The sequence below is a fragment of the Pseudophryne corroboree genome, chromosome 2 (assembly GCF_028390025.1).
Source record: "Pseudophryne corroboree isolate aPseCor3 chromosome 2, aPseCor3.hap2, whole genome shotgun sequence".
In the NCBI taxonomy this organism is placed as follows: Eukaryota; Metazoa; Chordata; class Amphibia; order Anura; family Myobatrachidae; genus Pseudophryne; species Pseudophryne corroboree.
Genome location: NC_086445.1, coordinates 951,593,153 through 951,605,479, shown reverse-complemented (window position 1 = coordinate 951,605,479; position 12,327 = coordinate 951,593,153). Strand labels below are relative to the sequence as shown.

The 12,327-nt window shown below is 38.5% G+C and overlaps 1 long non-coding RNA gene across 1 annotated transcript in view; it reads left to right on the top strand.

Annotated features, from left to right (window-relative positions):
- LOC134987083 (uncharacterized) overlaps positions 1 to 1,224 on the top strand; it is a 138,407-nt gene extending 137,183 nt beyond the window's left edge. The window contains exon 3 of the long non-coding RNA XR_010192815.1: positions 236 to 1,224. This is a non-coding gene — a long non-coding RNA (uncharacterized LOC134987083). The remainder of the gene's footprint in view (positions 1 to 235) is intronic.
- Positions 1,225 to 12,327: the final 11,103 nt, after the last annotated feature.

The following is a 12,327-nucleotide window of genomic DNA, read 5'->3' as shown; positions in this document are numbered from 1 at the left end:
ACTGGTTAGGAATAAAAAGAAATTAGAGAACAATCCGTTATATTTATTAAATCAATGATTGTTGTTCTAACTCTATACCAGTGGATTAATATTGTTACTTCAAGCTAAACTCTAAAGTAATTTGTGTTGATATAAAATCATTTTCTATAATTATTATTTCTATGAGTATTGAAATGTGACTGAATGCATTTGCTTTGTAAATCATTGTTTCCATCCTGTCGTTTTTATTTCATAGGGAAGACAATGGGCCTAATTCAAAGATACATGGACATACACTCAGCAGACAGATATCGAGATTGTTAGCAACGAGGCATGTGTTGGAGCCGCCGTGGGCAACTATGGGAGATTTCGGGTTGCATGCATCTTATTGGGTGTAAATGGGTGGCAAGTGATCGTTACTATTCTGTTCGTTGATCTTGCACCCAAGTAGACCATAGGAATATTTAGAGCCATGCACAGTATTTTATCCCATGTTGACTTCAACTTATGATAAATCCAGCCCACTGTTTACAATAAAAGAGATCTAAAAATAATACAAAAAGGAAATTCTTACAGTACATTTCTCATCTATTTAAAAAACAAAATACATTTCTATTTCAGCTACATAGACCACACTTGCAAAAAAAGTACATTCAAAGGGTGTGAGATTTGCCAAAATCCCATTAATTATCACTTTGCACAGCCTTTCACAGAGAATAGAGCCATCGATGATACATTTGCTCAGTATTCAGGCAGTTCTGGGAGAAAAAAAAAATAGCCCAGATAATTGCTTTTTAGAAATAATTCATCTCACTGGTTAAAGATCCCAATTAAACAAGAGTGGTGCTGACCTCTCTTTCTTCACAAGAGTGTTTTGTTGTTTAAGCAACAGAACACATGGAATATGGACGGCTAATTTGCCTTCCACACCGCCTCCTCCCTGTGTATATTTTTATAGTTCAAATGCAAATCATGTGTATTGGTTATTCTTAAATTGATGCCTAAGTTGTCATTTGAAAGTAATTGATCGTTTATATTCGAGGCACTTGCTTCATACTAATGAAAATTAATTGGAAATGTTATTTTTGATTAATTAAGAAATGGAAAGGAGAAGACACAGTGAAACTCAATCAGAGTTCAATGAGGATGTATTTACCTGATGTTTTGAATCATTTTCATCAGACTCACTTTTCATTTACTTTAAATCGTAATTAACTTATTTATGTAAGGAAAAAAATCTTTAAGTGTGCTTGTTATTGTGTTATTTTGACTTCTACATTGAATCGTTGTACCTTAATTACAAAATTATTATTTGTTGCCAGAAAAAATAGAAGTAAACTTTAATAAAAAAAAAAGTGTTCCACACTCTTCTTAATTCATAGATTAAAAAAAAAAGTACTATTTGCTTAACACTATGGGGGTGATTCCGACTTGATCGTAGCTGTGCTAAATTTAGCACAGCTACGAGCAGGAACACAGACATGCGGGGGGGACGCCCAGCACAGGGCTTGCCCCCCCCCGCATGTCAGTCCCTGCCCCGTCGCAGAAGTGCAAAAGCATCGCACAGCGGCGATGCTTTTGCACTTCAGGAGTAGCTCCCGGCCAGCGCAGCTTTTGCGTGCTGGCCGGGAGCTATCGTCACTGCCCGGGTTAGAGAGGCTGCGTTTGACGTCACGCAGCCGCTGCGGCTTGCCCCTGCATGGTCCAGCCATGCCTGCATTGGCCGAACCGCTCCCACAAAATGGTGGCCAAACGCCGCCGTGCCGCCCCCTCCCGCCCAGCGACCGCCTCTGCCTGTCAATCAGGCAGAGGCGATTGCTAGGCAACGACAGCCATCAGCTGTCAGCCATGTGCCGGCGCACTGCGGCGCCGGTGCATGCGCAGTTCTGATCTGATCACTGCGCTGTGAAGAATTGCAGCGAGTGATCAGGTTAGAATGACCCCCCAATGTCTTTTATAATACAAACCTGTATAATTGATTGCATTTTATTAACATTAAATTGTGTACAGTAGCATTGTATACTACTCAGATAATAATGAAGCTTTGGTGGTGTGATATGGTCATAGAGAATGAAAAAGGTATCCTAGTAAGTTATATACATTGCATAACAGCCATGAAAAAAACAATAAAGCTTAGCACATAGTTAACCACAAAACTAAACAATAAATAAACCAAACAACATGTTCAAATATACTGAGCAAGTACCTTAATAGGGGCATCCGTATAAAGCCAGAAAAGTATAACCTAAACTACTAATATATAGACCATACAAACTATAGTAGAAACCACAGAAATATTTACTGTGGTATCCTATCTCCTGTATCGGGGACACCAATGTAGTTGATGGCTTATAGTCAATGTACAGTAATCAATAGCTTATTCTAGCATTCGAAAGAAGAATGTGTTGCCGTTGGCAGCAACTCTAAGTTTTTACTACTCTACATGGCAACAGGCCATGTTTTTTGGATTTCTTTCTGCGGATACAAGTGGGATAATTACTGATCCAGTAAAATAGATTAACTTACCTGTGCATGAGTAGAGAAATCCTGAGAAAATGACCTGTTGTGGATACTTGAATATTGGAGTTGAGAACCACTGGTCTAGAGCATTGCTGTTGTTGATTTGAGCATGACTTGGAGTCATCAGGGAGAAGTCTGGGTACGTGGATTTAATGTGGCCATGCTCATACGACATCTTCTGTATTATACCATTCCATATTAGGTCACCAGGCGGTGGGGCATTTGCTAAACTCGTGTGAGCTAGCACTACTATAATAATGTGGAAAGTTATCTCAACATTGAATTCTTGGAAATAAAATGGAAGTTGTCTATTTTGCTATTCTTCTACATCAGTGGTGCACATACTTTTGGTATGAGGGTTACATTGGAATTGCAATAAGCAAAATTAGTTTAAGCTTAAAATTTACTACTGTTTACTACTTTGCAGTTATACCCCATGTACTGTATGTCATATAACTCATCATTGCAAAAAAGTCCCCATAAGGATTGAAGTACTTTATGGTATATGTTCCTTATTGTATGTGATTGCATCCACAGGCAATGCTACTCCACAAAATGGGGTGTGGCCATCCTATGTACTAATTGTGGTCAGCAGTATGCAATAACATTTGGATTCCCAACAACAGTATGTAGGGATATTCTATAGTGCCACTGAGGCATCTCAGTTTTAGCAGCTCTGTGTGGTGGTAGGTCATTTAGCAGTATCCAGTAGTACGGGAGCAGATGGGCAAATCTAGGCACAAGTAGTTGCAGTGTCCATCACCCACAGAGAAAGAGTGATTTCACACCTGGATCCGGTAAGTATTATTCTTTGCCAGGAGCTATGTCAGCAATAATAGGAGAGCAGGCCACACTGGAGAGAGTGTTAATTACAGACTACTGAATGTGTGCACACCTGGTACCTGTGGGTCATGTCGTATCCTCAGCTGGCTTCAGAGGCCAAGTAGACAGACAGGATGCATATGCGAGATACCGAGAGAGCTCCTGCACCAGATGTCATATTCCATAGCTGGCTATACTTTACGTAATATGACAATATATATCATCAGAAAATAAATCACAATTTTGTTGATCCACTTTAAAATGCGAAAGCAATGCACTATACTTGAAGCCAGAGTTATGCCTGAATGATATGTCAAGTTACCTTTCATGATTTTGCAATTGTAATTGTAATGAATTAGCTGAGAATAAGATGGATCAAACAAAATGAGTTTATTTTGGAATAATAATGACTGTAATATTGAGATATCTATGATTAGCTTTGATGAGGGGCTATTTTCTATTGCTTGGAGTAACTGTCATAATTTTTGTAACTAACGGTCCACAAACAGTATTATGTGACTGCTATTAATTTACTCCATTCAATATTTGTACAACTACCATGTATATTTCCATTAATCTGCTTATTCCTGCTCTCAATTACTCAACAGTAAAGCACTTTTCTAATTCTCATCCATTCTCAGACCAACCAGTTGGTCAGACATTGGTAGATGATGTACGCTCACAGAACCTCTGTCTTCATTCAATCCTGGCCATCTGTTCTTTTCAAAAGACTTTTAAAGTTGCTGATAAAGCAGAAGACCAGATCGCCAATCACCAGACCAATTTAGAAGTGTGTACGTTCCTGAGACTGCTTTGTTTAATTATTTTCCCAATACATCCCGGTGAGTGGCAGCCGGTCTGCGAAAGCTTGGAAGAGTGAGACAGTGACACAATCCTTTCAGCAGATTGTTTCAGCAGATACAGATTGGAGATCTGCAGCAAATTTGGATAGGTGTGTACACGTTGAATTGATGTAAAATCTGCAACCAGGTCTGCAACAGGATTGTGTCAACAGTCTGATCCAGAGTTTGCCCCAGAGTTGGCTCCCCAGAGGATTGGACAAGTGTGTACCCAGCTTAATGATTACTTTACTGGGAGACATTTTTTTTTCTTTTGTTGAGAGAATATTTTTAGTTTATGCAGAATACAGTACATATTTAATATTGAGCATATTTATAAATTGCATAAGGTATATGAACCCTGACATAGATAATTCTGTAGTGTCCCTCTATTCTGTCTAGAAGAGGTACTATGTCAGCATCTGTGATAATGTTTTGTAATATGTTATGTAGCATTTTCATGCCAGGGGAAATTCTAAATTCTCCTACTCCACTTATAAAACGTTTCTGCCTCCCAAAACAACCTGTCGCTGAGTGATCACCAGATTCCTATACAAAAAGATAATGTTGATAATATGCATGAGAGTAAGTATAACCAGTTTTCATTACTCACTGTATGAACATATGCATGGATTATTATTGGCATTCATTGTACTTTCTGTCTGAGTGAACAGATGGCGAGTAATAGCTGTTTGTATGTGGCTCGTCTTGTTTAGTGTTGTTGTGTTTCACTTCTAAGATCTTGGCTGGGTAAATTAGATTACTTCCAATAAGACTGCTCTCATAGTATCTTGGCTTATTCAACCAAAGCTTAAAGCATTAGAATGATATATATAATTCTTCAAAGAAAGATATATATGGAGTATCCCTTGAATTGCTAACAGGTTCTTAGGCATGGTATCCAGATGATACACAATGAATTGGTTGACAATCAGTAGGTCACCACCATGTGGTTGACATGTATTAAGTCAACAGGTACAAAAGGTTGACAGTGCTTAAGGTCGAGAGGTACTAAAGGTCAGCATGGCAGTGGTCGACACACAATTGGTTGACATATGTTTTTTGGGTTTTCCACATGTTTTCTCAACATTTGCTTTATTTACTATTCATGTGGACATCTATTGGGAATAGAAACCATGCCTGAAGCAAGGCAATCAAAGCCGCAGTGGTATATGTTTCTACTTATAGTGGTCACATAACATGAAATAGACAAAATTTGGGCCCAAAAAGGTGTCGACCATTTGTGTGTAGACCACTGTCATGACGACCTTTTGACCCTGTAAACATTTTTTTACCTGTCGACCTTTTCCACCATCAACATTTCATCTATCAACTTTGTGTGCCTGTCGACCTAATGCATGATGACCATTTAGTGTCAACCTAGTGACTATCAACCTTAACATTGTCACTTAATTGATCCATGCCTCTTAGGCATGCTTTGCTAATTACTATTCCAAGTCTAATGTCTGTCTGCCTTTATACTTGCCTACTGTTCTTGTCAGGGAGACTCATGAGTTTTATGGAAGGCTCCCAGACTCCCTGGCAATTCCCTCCCCTTTCCTCAGTGCTTTGGGTGATCAGGGAGGCTTGAAGATATGATTAGCAATTTATGGCAATGAACAGTGAAAGATGGGGCCATGATGCTGCAATTTGTTGTGCTACGCCCACCGCAGCTCCCATCTGAATTTTATTTCTTCAGAACAATATACTCTAGAGGCAGTGATTGTGACACCATTAAGTATGTAAATATCAAATCTAGATATGGATTGGAATTTTTCTAACCGATCTCATTTGTAGAGGTAAAAAGTGGCGTGTCCTGGCAGAAAATAAGTGTAGCTTAGTCTGTATGTTGGCCAGTCATATGGCTAGATTGGCCGATCTGACAATTTATCAGTCTAGGAGAATATTCTTGAGATTCTTTGTAATATAGTTTGGTGGTGGATTAGTTGTCCATTATTAATAATATAATACACAACTGATACTATGTGTGTGTGTATATATATATATATATATATATATATGTGTGTGTGTGTGTGTGTGTGTGTGTGTGTGTGTGTATGTATATATATATATATATATATATATATGGATAGATATATTAAAATGTTCAATTACTATCTGTATACAGTATGTAAATGGTGAGTTCTGATTTTATTGCTACACATTACTAAAACGCAACTTATATGCACATGACCAGACCAGCAGTCCTTATATAGTCCAGAAACACCTTGGTAACTTCTAATAATTCAATAATTTAATGTCAAGGAAATATATTACCCCAGACTATGATCAGCATCTGTTTACCATTCAATACAGTCTAAGGCATTGAACATTGCGATAAGTTTCTGCTCCTGCATGTCAGTTTTCCTAATGTCCATTAAGCTGGGCAGTGTTCGGTAATGAATGCTATTTTTCAAGACTGCAAAGCAACACCCTTATATTATCACACTGTGCAGTGTATGAGGTTGGCAGATATGCATCCTGTCAGACTTGAGAGTACAAGGCAGAAGGTATAGTCTGGAAGTTCATAAATACACATATATATTCCACTCATCCAAGCCAGGAGCTTCAATTCTTAACTTCCTTGTTATATTTCTAGCGTAAAGAAGTGATATTTCAGGACTCCTCTACAACCAAACAGGGAATGATATGTTAACTTGCTCTCTTGAATGTGAGGATCTGCTTTATAAACCAGGAATACATAAATAAAACATGTTAGAAGAGCATAGCGGATTCATGCATCACTGCCTGGATTGCAGACAATAAGAATAAAATTCACTCAAACTGTGACTCTGAGCTGTGTCATTTTGAAAACACAATAGCTACTTTAGTTTAAAGTGGACCTGTCAACTATGAAGAAAAACCACACTGGCATCTTAAAAACTCGGAAAAAAAGGATTTTGTTAGTCCACTGTGTAAGAGACAGAAACTTTTTAAATGATCTTTTAAGTATTCTTCCCAGAGCCAGAATGGCTCCTCTTTGTAACTTTGCATTCTGTTGAAATATTTGAAAAAATCAGATATTTGGTTTTATTGGATAACCTGCAATGGCCAGATATGAGGTAACCGCTCATTGGATGGTACGGCCACATGGTGTACTTTGCATGCACACCAAGACAATAGATTAAACAATAGAAATACTATTGGGTAACCTTGTTAAGGCACATTATTAAAGCTATGGCTGATTGCTCCTATTCACGGCGGTATCTCCTCTTACAGCGGACAACCTAGCGATAGTGAAGAGCAGCAGAGTCTGATGAGTTTATCTTTAGCATGATTAGACGATGAACGTCAAGAAATGGAGGATTGCAATGGAGATCCAAAAGAACTGAGGCTTTAGCTAAGCTGCAGTGTTACCACTGTCCATCTCTTGATGCCAAGAACTGAGAGTGGGAAAATTAATTATATTAATTTAAAAAAACTTCAGCCCAGTCCTTGGGACTTTAGCCTCATTCGAAATACTCCATCCCCTACCATCTGCAGAAGGGATACAGTACTTGGTTGAGCGTCACTGCATTCTTTGTTCCATACTGGCATATTGTGGACCATGAAGACATTTCCATGGACATTGGGCTATAGTTAATATTCTGCTGCTATCACTATAGATTAAGTCATTGATGCTGAGCATTGAACACTATCATTATGTGAGAGGGGAATGATTGGGGTACAATGTGTAACACTAAACTGATTTTGTGGCCTAGTACGTAGATCCAACAGGTTTTCAATGGTCATCTACTGTAAATTAGACTTTATCAACCATAGTCAAGCAATATATACATATCTCAATATATACAAGTATTTATATAATGTATACAGAAGAATTTAGCTTACTTGGGTCATCAATTTGCATTAATTATTGTCATTGTTATTACTACTATGGTTTTCCATTAAAATGAAACTTAATAATTTGCTCTTCAACAAGGGGACCATTTAATATATACAGTCTCTTTTTGCATTTTAGATACTCTAATGGAAGCCCCATGTACTGATCTTTTGAGAATGTGGCTCAAAAATTTGCCAAGGTTTATAACTCTATGAAACAATGTACTATATAATATGTTTTGTGTTTTGGCATTTGCAGATTTATATATAGTTTTCTCTTTTGTCTTAAACTGGACATGTCCCATATACAGAGTGAGACACCAATGTTATGGACAGAACTAATACATTCATAACTGTGCAGCCCATCAATTCCCTAGGAACTAGTGATGCCACTGAAGTGCGAGGTCCAAAATGCCATATTGCCTCAATGATGTTACTAGTTCCTAGGGAAATGATATACTAAGCAGCCTGGAAGAAGCAGTTACTCCTCATTTCTGCTCCCACCTCCAGAGGATGGGGGCAGAAATAAGCTTTAACCCCTCCCTCTGGGAGGCTTGCGGTTTGGTCATGGATCTGTAATTAAATTGCTCCAGGCACTTGTGGGAATAAGTAAGGCGCTGCTACTCAATCCGCAGCTAAGTGAATCTGCCCCACAGTATGAATCATACTTTCCTACTCTCCCGAAACATCTGGGATACTCAAGATATATGTGTAATGAGTCCTGGAAAAGGAGGACACCTCTTGCGTCCTGCCCTCTTCACTCTTGAAATGGGCAAGATCGGGGGTGCAAATTGTTGATGCATGACGCAAATTGCATCACCATGAACTTGCCACTTGGATTTCCCCCCTAGATCTCCAGTGGCAGATTCAAACAGGCAAGTGTGTTGAGAGTGAGCATATCTCATCGATCTACTTTATGCCATTGTGCGCTTTGTTTCTACATTTGTCTTAAGTAAACTCATTTTCTAATTAGGCAATTAAAGGCACATGCACTAAAGCACATAGTAAAGGTGTGTAAGTATGCACGCTGCATGACCACCTTCTGTCTTGCTGGAATTTAGTTTGCGCTGCTAGTTGGGCTTCTGTAGAGACCTGAATAATCTAATAATACAATGTGGCCCGTCAATAATTATTGCTTTACCATTCATTATCTCATGCTTTAGTGTATGTATGAAATTCAATAAATGTTTGATGGATGTTCTTTTGCAAGACAAGGTTAACATGGTTCAAACTGCAGTTTAAATTTTGCACAGAAGCCCGGTAAATCACATATGCCAATTACCAATATTACCCAGTGTGTTTGTCAGCTCGCCTCTCATGTTCTATTGCTTTGCACGGTTATCAGTTCTGTACACATCACTGCAGCCAATAAACAGTGACATTAGTACTATATGATTATGTCCAAGGCAAATCATTTAAAAAATATTTCCATTTCTACTTCATGGTGTAGCTTGATCATCTGAAGGAACAGAGGCCTTTTGCAGGGATCTCAATAAAACACAGCTCATTTTGGTTGCTTTATAGCACTATGAGCAGCTTCAAAGAGTCACCCAGAGTAACATTACCCTTGTGAGTGCTGACAGGCCAACCGTCTGCTCCTTGATCTGTGCTGTAGTGGAGGATCATGGGAGTGGGAAGGGAGATTCAGCTATTAAAATAGATATATACCGCAACAAATGTTATTTACATTTAAAGTTGATTCTAAAAACTTAAAAAAAAATGAACAAAGTTGATGGCTAGATACGAATTATCCTGGCCTGCATAATCCAGCATGATGGCTTGGATAAGACGTATTCGTCAGCACATGATGCCCAGGTTTTGCGGAGTGCCCTGGTATTGTTAAATAAGTGGAGCAACACTGTCACACGCTATGCTACGTCCCCAAGTTACAGAAGCCAACAGATCTGTTGACGGCCCTTACGAGGAACGAGTAATGTCACTAGATATTAGTGATGCTACACTGTTGACTGTATTCTCATCAATATTGGTTAAGGACACAAAATGGCTTCCTTCATATTCATGCTTAATCTGCGATTTTATACACACTTCAAAGCAATTTCTGTATGACTAAAGTACTAAGCTAGTGTCCCTGGTACACTGTGTGAAGCTACAGTACAATGCGACTAAGACACAATTTCAAGAAAAATGCACATTGTTCTGCATGGCTGAGTGCTAAAGTCATGCCTAGCATCTCACACAATATGTTGCACAAAACACTAAGTGAATGAGAACACATCTTGATCTGGGCATGAAGATACAAACTTGGAATTCATCTAAATATGTTACAAGTAGAATGTAGAAGAACATGTAATCATAGGTCAGAATATGTCTAAAACTAGCATTGGTCAATCCATTGACGTCACAGCCTACATAACCAGAACAGCAGATCAATGGTAAATGGATTAACATCCAACAGTATCTGCGCATAAAATAGACTAATTTTATTTGCTTACTAGCGTTTGCCTATGGCTACGCTTGCGTGGATGTCTGTTATTGCTCAGCAGAACTAATTGTAGAAACACAGTAGTGGCATATAATATTGTTATCTATATTTTATATTGTAGACATTGATCACAAAATATCTTTGTAAACAATATTTGCAGTTTTTTTTCAGGGATTAACACAAATAGATACTTGGGGCTACTAACTCGTGAGCAAGCCATGTAGAGCTGCGCATGGGAGAAATAGCTGGTCCTGAGATCTACTCCTGCAGCCCTGATCGTTTGTCCCTGCAACAGTACACCGATGAGCAATAATCAACAGTTTTCTCATTTTTTATGTAAACCATAAAATCCAATTTAAGGGGCAATCAATCTCACATTCCAGTCTAAGTTCACTTTAATCAAACAAACATCTTGTAGATCCCAAATTTGTTGCTACTTAACCTACAGTAACACTGAAAGGTTGCAAGTAACATGACCAGTGATTGAGATATGTAGGATTTGTCACGGTGCGCCATCTATGGGATTGATATGTATACTGCAACTTAATGAGTCAAGATAAGATGCCTGATTAGTGATTAATATATAATTTCATTTTCATACAAAATAGATCTTAAGACAGTGACACATACCTCAGTTCCTTTCTAAGTGTCTAAGCTATGCAATAGTGAAAACTCAATCCAAGTTCATTCCGTAGTTTTGCGTGATTCCAGAACAGATTGGCAAACTACAAAAACATTTTGTCTCCAGAGTTCACACACTGTCCCAAGAAGTACATTTCTCAAAAAAAATTCTATGTTCAGACACAACCATTACAACTTTATTATAAGTATAGATTATAAAATAGAGAAATGTAAAATAAAATATTAATAGTTAGAATAAAAGTACAGATACTAGTAAACCTCCCCCTCAGTCATCCTTTATGACTCCTAGGATTGATTACATTGCGTCCACCTCGCAATGCGCCGGAATTTCATATCTACTGTAATTTCAAATATTGACATACGCTAAGAAAGTGATAACGTTGATGGGTTTCCGAGCAGTGCATCCCCGCATGAGGAAGTATCATGAGCCTGAAGCAGCTGACTTTAGATTACCTCTGTGCTCATTTCTATAGCAATTGGAAGGAGGGTGCGAGAAGCCGCCTGTATAGAGATGGATAGAAGAGACACACACACACACCATAGCATCATGGTGTACTGATGAGGAGATCATTATTCCTTTTCTTTTTATTTATTGAACTCATAAGCAGAAGCTGAATTGGAATGTGAAATTATCTCCAAGTCATTAGTTAGATCAATGCTTTCAAGATTGGGATTGATATAAATACATGATTCATTCAGGTCAGAATGACTTAATCCATAGCAGTTAAAAAATCAGTTTTCTCCTCTAAATTGGAAATAGAATTTCACCTTAGACAGCGAATGTGAAGTGATACAAACACAAAGTAAATATTTTAAAGGTCTTCATTTCGGTCTAGACTCTGCTACATCTATTACCTGGGTACAATGATGTGTGTGTGACTCTCTACATATATTTATGGCTCTGTGTGCTATTGCTACACTTATCGTTATCTCTCTGTACTATAAAGGGATGACTTAAGCAATGAGAGGGCTTGTGTGCAAGTTTTATCCGTGCCCCCACCCTCCAGAAGATATGATGGTGCTGGCAGCAGCACAGGTGAAGATAACAAAGACACCAGAAGTGCCAGAGTGTTTGCTGTTTTATTCACATGCGCCATATTTCCGGTGATTGAGTGTAAATGTGGTGCTGGTGGCTCCTGGTCGGTACTTCTTCTGTGTGCCAGGTGGATGGTGCAACACCCCTTAACTCGGGCTCCTGTGTTTCCAGCACTCCTTTCCTTCATTAAAGAAAAACATTCATGCAGTACTAACCAAGCTTTG